Source organism: Crocodylus porosus, unplaced genomic scaffold (genome assembly GCF_001723895.1).
Source record: "Crocodylus porosus isolate Cpor-Errol unplaced genomic scaffold, CroPor_comp1, whole genome shotgun sequence".
Taxonomy (NCBI): Eukaryota; Metazoa; Chordata; order Crocodylia; family Crocodylidae; genus Crocodylus; species Crocodylus porosus.
Genome location: NW_017728947.1, coordinates 71,879,594 through 71,886,591, shown reverse-complemented (window position 1 = coordinate 71,886,591; position 6,998 = coordinate 71,879,594). Strand labels below are relative to the sequence as shown.

General features: G+C 42.8%; 1 long non-coding RNA gene across 1 annotated transcript in view; it reads right to left on the bottom strand.

The window, feature by feature from the left end:
• LOC109321605 overlaps positions 1 to 5,398 on the bottom strand; it is a 10,284-nt gene extending 4,886 nt beyond the window's left edge. The window contains exon 1 of the long non-coding RNA XR_002104103.1: positions 5,323 to 5,398. This is a non-coding gene — a long non-coding RNA (uncharacterized LOC109321605). The remainder of the gene's footprint in view (positions 1 to 5,322) is intronic.
• Between the last annotated feature and the right edge of the window lie 1,600 nt (positions 5,399 to 6,998).

Genomic DNA, 6,998 nt, shown 5'->3' with positions numbered 1-6,998 from the left:
ACCAACTTCCAAGAGAAGTGGTGCTGGCCCCTACCCTGGGGGTCTTTAAGAGGAGGTTAGATGAACACCTTGCTGGGGTCATTTGACCCCAGTAATCTTTCCTGCCATAGCAGGGGGTCAGACTAGATGATCTACTCAGGTCCCTTCTGACCCTAGAAACTATGAAACGATGAAACTACTAAAAAACTAATAAAGTAGAAGAAAATCAATAGTGAAGAGTTCCCTGAAGAAGGGCAATATCATCTGCACCTCAAGAGGTACCAGGTAGTATGGCTTGAGGTGAGCATTAAGCAAGGAGTACTGGTACAAAAACTTACACAACCTACCCAAAGAACTGAGCTTATTCAAATAGTGGTACCAGAGAAGGAAATGCCAAAAATTCTGCAAGCTTTACATGATTCCAATATTGAGGGACATTTGGCCATGCTCGTAAGGTCCAGTCTTGGCCCAATCTTGGTACTTTTTGTTAGGCTGGAGAAAATCTGTTAAGGACTGGTGCAGGTCATGCAAGGTGTGTGGTGCCTGAAAAGGACTGAAGAGTAATCACAGGGCCCCCACAGTCTCCATGCAGGCTGGATGACCCCTGAAAAGGATAGCAATGGACATCCTGGGTCCCCTTCCCATTACACCACACAGAAGCAAGTATGTTTCAGTAGTGGCTAACTATTTTTCCAATGGGCAGAAGCATACCCCCTCCGAGATCAGAAGGTTCAGGCTGCAGCAAAGGCAATTGTTGAGAAATCTGTGTGCTATCATGGTGTACCTCAATCCCTATACACTGACTAGGGGAGAAATTTTGAGTCTCAACTATTTCATCAAGTATGTGACCTTCAGGAAATCACCAAAACCTGCACCACATCATATCAACCCCATCTGGAACAATTCAACCATACTCTGGTTGACATGCGTCCTCTTGGATCAGACAGTCAGATGGAGTGGGATGAGATACTCCCTTATGTCATAATGATCCATCAGAGCAGTGTGCAGTCATCTACATGACATATACCATATATGATATTGTTTGGATAGGAAATTTGCCTACCTGTTGATATCTCTAGAGTAAATATATCAGAATATAGCAATCCATTGGAAATGTTACAAAGATGGCAGGATACCTAAGTTGGGTAAGCCAAGCTGTTAAGAGACATCAGGCTTCAGCCACACAAAGGCAAAAAGAGTACTATGACCTCAGAGTCCCCAGACAGGTATAGGAACCAAGAGAGCTGGAATGGGCACAGAACTAAACCAGGAGGTAGGGCCAGTGCCAAAAGCTATGTAAGAAGTTCAGTGGCCCTTATACAGTCATCAGGAATTGTTTGAGGTGTTGTATTAGATGGCAAGTAGGCCAGACAGATAAACTTCTGTAGTATATTATAATTGCATGAAACCCTATGTGTGTTCAGAGGACAAAAACCCTGGACTGACAAAGAAGCTAGAGGGGCCTGCTCCTCGGCAGCCAAGATTTTGGTAGGGGCTTCACAACAGAACCCTCACCAATATAGCCCCCAGTAGGTCCAATAGGTTGCTGCTAGAGGATGCTTCTGGATCAGAAATGCAAGCCACACTTTTGGGCACAAAGTAGCTTTTTCAGGTCTTGAAAAGAAGCAGATACAGCCTAAGCTAGATCCATAAAGTAAAAGTTTGCATTTAACTCCATGTTTAAATGAACAGTCACTCGAAGAATGCAGGAAGACTATGAACTAGAAACAAAGCGAAGTTATTAGAAGCAGCTTCCGAACCAAAAAAAAGCTCACCAATAGGAGACCACTTTTCACAGAACTACTCCCTTTCTGACCTCACAATTCTAATACTCAAGGGAAATCTGCAAAATACTGTCACATGGTGGACCCAGGAATAAAATTCATAATTTTACTGGAGACTAAAAGTACTGGCAGTAGTGTAACGATCAGGTTACTGAACCACCAGCCCCAGGGCCCATTTAGAGGGGCACATGAACATCAGCCACTACCTCTGCCAGCCCAGTCCCTGCTGCCACCTAGGGTGTTGGCCCTGACTGTTACACTTCTGAGCTATGGATTAAACACAGCTAATGTCATCATGGCTCATTACACTACCTGCTATCCCTGCTAACTTCTCAGCACTCCACAGGTAATACCAAACCTTTCCCCCCGATCTACAAGTTATCTATTTCATTGTGCTTCTCTTGTTTTGAAGCTGCTTGTGATAACTTCTCTTTGCTTCTAGATCTAATCCTCCGGTATCACCCAAAAAACCTTTGCTTCTCACATTAAGAACTTGATCATGATAAAAAAATATTTATTTGTAGAACAGCTTCCCAAGGGGAAAAATGCACGTCTTGACACTTACTGAAGTTAAACATCCTCTTATGTCAGTCACAAAACTTTTTTTCACTGCTCCACCCACTCCATCACTGAAAGGGTATGGTAGCTGGTGGGTGTGTCTTTCCAGTCCTTGATAGCCATCTAGTGGCATAAACATGTCTGCTCCTCAACTGCCGCATTGCATTTAGGCCTTTTATGATTGCTGGGACAAAGATCCTGCTGTACTTCTCTCACAAGGACAGGAGAGTATTTTTCAAGTGATGCATTTGATATAGCTCTGGGTAAATTGAACCAAAAGTCAGAAAGATCTCCTCGCTGGTTAGAACAGGGCGGGGACCGAAGGAGGTGTGCATCCCTGTTCTTTAGCATACCATTTATTTCATTACATCTAATTTGGCTGATATTATCAACATTATTACACTGATAGTTGTTTCAACTTAGACTAATTTAATTGATAGAATTCTGTGTCCTTGCTATTATATGAGACAATTAGCTCTCATTAGTTCACATTTCACTCATTTTCTACTGACTGATTGCACTACATACTGATACTCACTAATATCAATATGTAATGCAATCAGTCAGAGGAAATGTTGGTGGAGTATCTCTAGAAACTATCATACTTATCATTCTGATTGTCTTCAAAGTACCAATATTTTCCTATAATTTGATGGTTTCATAAAGTAATATTTTGTATGAATACCAATTTTAAGGTCACATACTTAATCATGTATGGATTAAGCAGCATTTAACTAATGAGGAATTTATTGCAACTTATTAATATATTACTGTTATATGGTGTAAACTGCAAATAATAAAAATGAAACTACAGTTTGACTTAGAGACTTTTTGCTTCCCTTTTCTTGTTTCTTCAGTTTTTCTCCTATATTCTAAGTTTTTTTGTATTCTATTGGGAAGGTCCTGCTGTAACCATATGGAGAGCTTCAGCAAAGCAAGAACATGCAGCTGATGCTTTGTAGAAGAGGTGAAGAGGTTACTCAAATTGTACTACTGTTAATTTGTCCCTTAAGCATCTACAGCAGGGAGTCTATAATAGAAAGAACCAAAGCACAGAGATTTGGCTATCAGATTATTACGTCAGAAATACTAAAGATTCAAAGGAAATAAAAGGGTGAAAAGCTTTTGTAACCAATTTAATATAATCCACTGAGCTTTCGTTGAAGCCTATTTGTAAATGCACTGCTAGTTTACTCAAAAAATGCATATACAGGTACCTATATTTTCCTTCTTTAAAATGTTTATAGTTACTTAATGACGCAAATTTGTAGTTATCCTAATAAACAATATGCTTTTAGTCCTCACATTTTTCTGAAACATTAAGCCCCTCAATAGTCTGGTAAAGTACAGATCATTCTGAGAAAAATAATAGCATAACACTCTCCAATATACTGTTCTTTAGAGCTTAGCTCCTCAATAATAAATGTATATAAGAGTCTTTACAGCTGGCCTCAAACAAGATCATAATCTTTAAAAAGAAAATATTTAATATAGAAAATATAAAAAGACATAAAATAAACAGTTTGCAGTTTAGGATTTAAAAAATTCAAAATAATCATATTTCAAAGAGTAAATCAAATTAGATTTGCTATGCTAAATTTGATGCTGAATAATGACATAGGACATTTAAATACCATAGTTGCTATAATAATCCCCGTTTGATTCATGGGTTCCCTGAACTGGGTTAAGCCTTTAGAGAAAAACTAATTGCTACAAACAGTAATTTTCAAGTCCCTTTTGTTTCCTATTGCAGGCACCTCTGGATGCAGAAGGTACCCAATTAGCAGAATTCATGGTCCTGATTGTGCATTGTGGGGCTAATGTTTGAACAGTATAAACACTGCTGATTACTATTCCAATGTAATGCTTGATTTTTTTGATTGCTTAATAAGGCCATCTATTCTGCATCAGGCACTGGCAAAGCTGTTGGTGAAATCAGTTAGGTCACTTTTTTCTGGTCATAGTAGCAGGAGGAGCCTTGTGATAGTAACAGATGACTAAAGACATAATTACAGGCTATTTAATCACATCTGTTTTCCCACTTAACATTGTTTGCTCAAGTTAGATGTAGTTAAATAAATCAAAAGGAAAATAATGGCAAAGACACTAAAAAATTACTATTACATGGTTAAAACTCTAGAGCTTGTTATAATTACAGAAAACAGAGTTTATAGTGATTTTTAAAAGGCACTAATTTATATTAGTGAGTTTCTATACACACACTCTGGAATGCTGGTTGTTGCTGTTTTTAGTCAATGTTATTTAAATAATTTATATGAAAGAAGCAGCTGAAATAAAAAAGGTGGAATATTATTGTTTGTTTATTAAAATTATTTGTCTATGTCCCTCCAATATTAGAATTGTATTTCAAAAGAAGTAACTCCTTTCATGATTTGTGATTAACAACTAGGGCCCTAAATGCACTTTCCATTAAACAACAATCAGGATAGCAGAGATGAAGGGCTAAATCAAAAACAAACAAAACAAAAAAACTTAGGGTTTGAACCCGTACTTTGATGGATTTGGAGTGACCAAGTCCAAAACTGTAATCCAGAAACCACCACTCAGCAACAACATAACTTTGGAAGCACCTAAACTCACTAAATGTGTTACTGTTTAGCCTGAAAGTTCCCCTTGGCACCTGCACTTCTGCTTCTGGTCATGCCTGAAAACATCCTTTCTGAACAGTTTTGTTCGTAGATTCTGCGTATGCCCTAAATGAAATCCAGAAAGCAGAAGGAAAGGCACCTACGTACCCAGAGGAGCCATAATGTACTAGGCATACTTGGAATACAGCTGCAATCTGCTTTATGTGTTTTTGCGGGATTGGGCCTACCACAGATGCAGTCATGGCTGCTTTACAGTACTACTGCCTGCTTTATATATAGTAGCTTATTGGGTGAAGAGCTTGCCCAGAAAGTAAGGGAGTTGGGTTATAAGCCCTTATCAACCCGAGAGAGTTCAAACCCACATCTCCCAGCTTCTATTCAAGGGTTCTTACCACCAGGTAGTAGGTTAGTTTGGAGACATTTCCCTTTTCTGTCACTGAGCAAAAGCAAATTCAAGTTCATAAGACTAAAAAGAAAGGGACTAGGGTTAGATGCAGACATTAAAATGCCCAATGCAGAATCAAGATAAATGACACTGGTTTCACTAAGCAGATTAGGTTAGTTCAGTAGCGAACAGAAAACAGGTTTGCTTTTTGTTCGGAGGGGCACACAGTTTGCCTGCACTGACTTAGAATAGCATGTTAAGGGTGCTCGCACACACCTCCCAGCATGCCCCACAGGCTTCCCAGGCTGCCAGAGGTTGCTGAATACACCTGAGCAGCCAGGCCATCCCTGATTGCATGGACCGCGCTTGCCCCCGGCGGCTGGGAGGGTACAGCTGCACCAGTGGCGGCAAAAGCACAGCAGTGGGAGCCCAGTGACAGTGAGCAAAGAGCTCCCGCAGACACCACTGGCATTGTCAGTGGTAGAGGTGGGGTAGTGAGCGCCAACCGCGGGTCAGTGACCACCCACAGGCACTACCACCAGTGTCGGCAGCAGCCAGGGGTGATAAGGGACTGCCTGCAGATGCCAGCAGTACCAGTGTTGGGGCAGCAAGCAGTGACTGCCCACAGGCGCCACTAACAGTGGCGGTGGTGCCTTTTTGTAGGAGGTGCACCATCACATGCAGGGGGTGCACGCGCACCCGTGTGCACCCCCTACATGTCACCCCTGCCTGACTGGCTGTCAGGCATGGGTGACCATGCTCCCAACCCCCTGCCCCATCAACATGAACCCTCCCTCATGCCCAGTCCTAGGCTTCTAGGAGAGCCCCAGAGCAACTGCCCTTCATCGTGACTTGTACATGCCTCCATGTTCCTGCCTGTACCCTACCATGGTATACCACCACGTGCACCCAAGCAGGGAGACCAAGGCACTATGGCGCCTTGCTTCCTCTCCAGGGCATAGAAGAAGCAGGAACCACAGTCCATCTTCCGATGGAGCTGGATGCACAAGCAGACAAACGCATCACAGGTGCAGTGGTTGTCCAGAGCATGAAGCTTTTCCTGCCTCTCCCAACACTCTCCACAGAGGTATAGATTGGTTGGGTCATTGGCCAGGCACCTCTCCAGCTCCAGCACTTCCTGCTCAAGGTACTCCCGGACCATCTCCCTCTGTTGGATGTGCCCCTAAGTATAGTTGTGGCAAAAAAGCCAGATGCGCACCTTCCCCATGTTCCACCATCTCTGAGCCGAGGGGAAAGCTGCCCATTGTTCCCACCAGGCCAGCCAGAACTTGTGGAAGCCCACATCATCTAGGAGACTGGCACTGAAATGCCAGTAGGCCGACACCAGACACCCAGGCCCTAGTGTGGCCTGGGCCAAGACAAGATGGTGATCACTGAAATGGGTTGGCCAGATGCCAGAGGAGTGGGCCTGGGCAAAGTGCAGCAAAGAGAGGTAAACCTGGTCCAACTGAGAGCAGCATGCCTGCCCCTCCCAGGCATGCTACTCTCAGTTGGACCAGGTTTATATCTGGTGGAAGCGGGAAGTCAGTAGGGTGACAGGCATGCCAGACATCCATCAGTGAGTAGTCCATCAGGATCTCCCCAAAGATGTCCATGGCAACCTGGTTCTCTTGCATGTCTTGGGTGACGTTAAAGTCCCCACCAAGGACCAGGCACTCACAA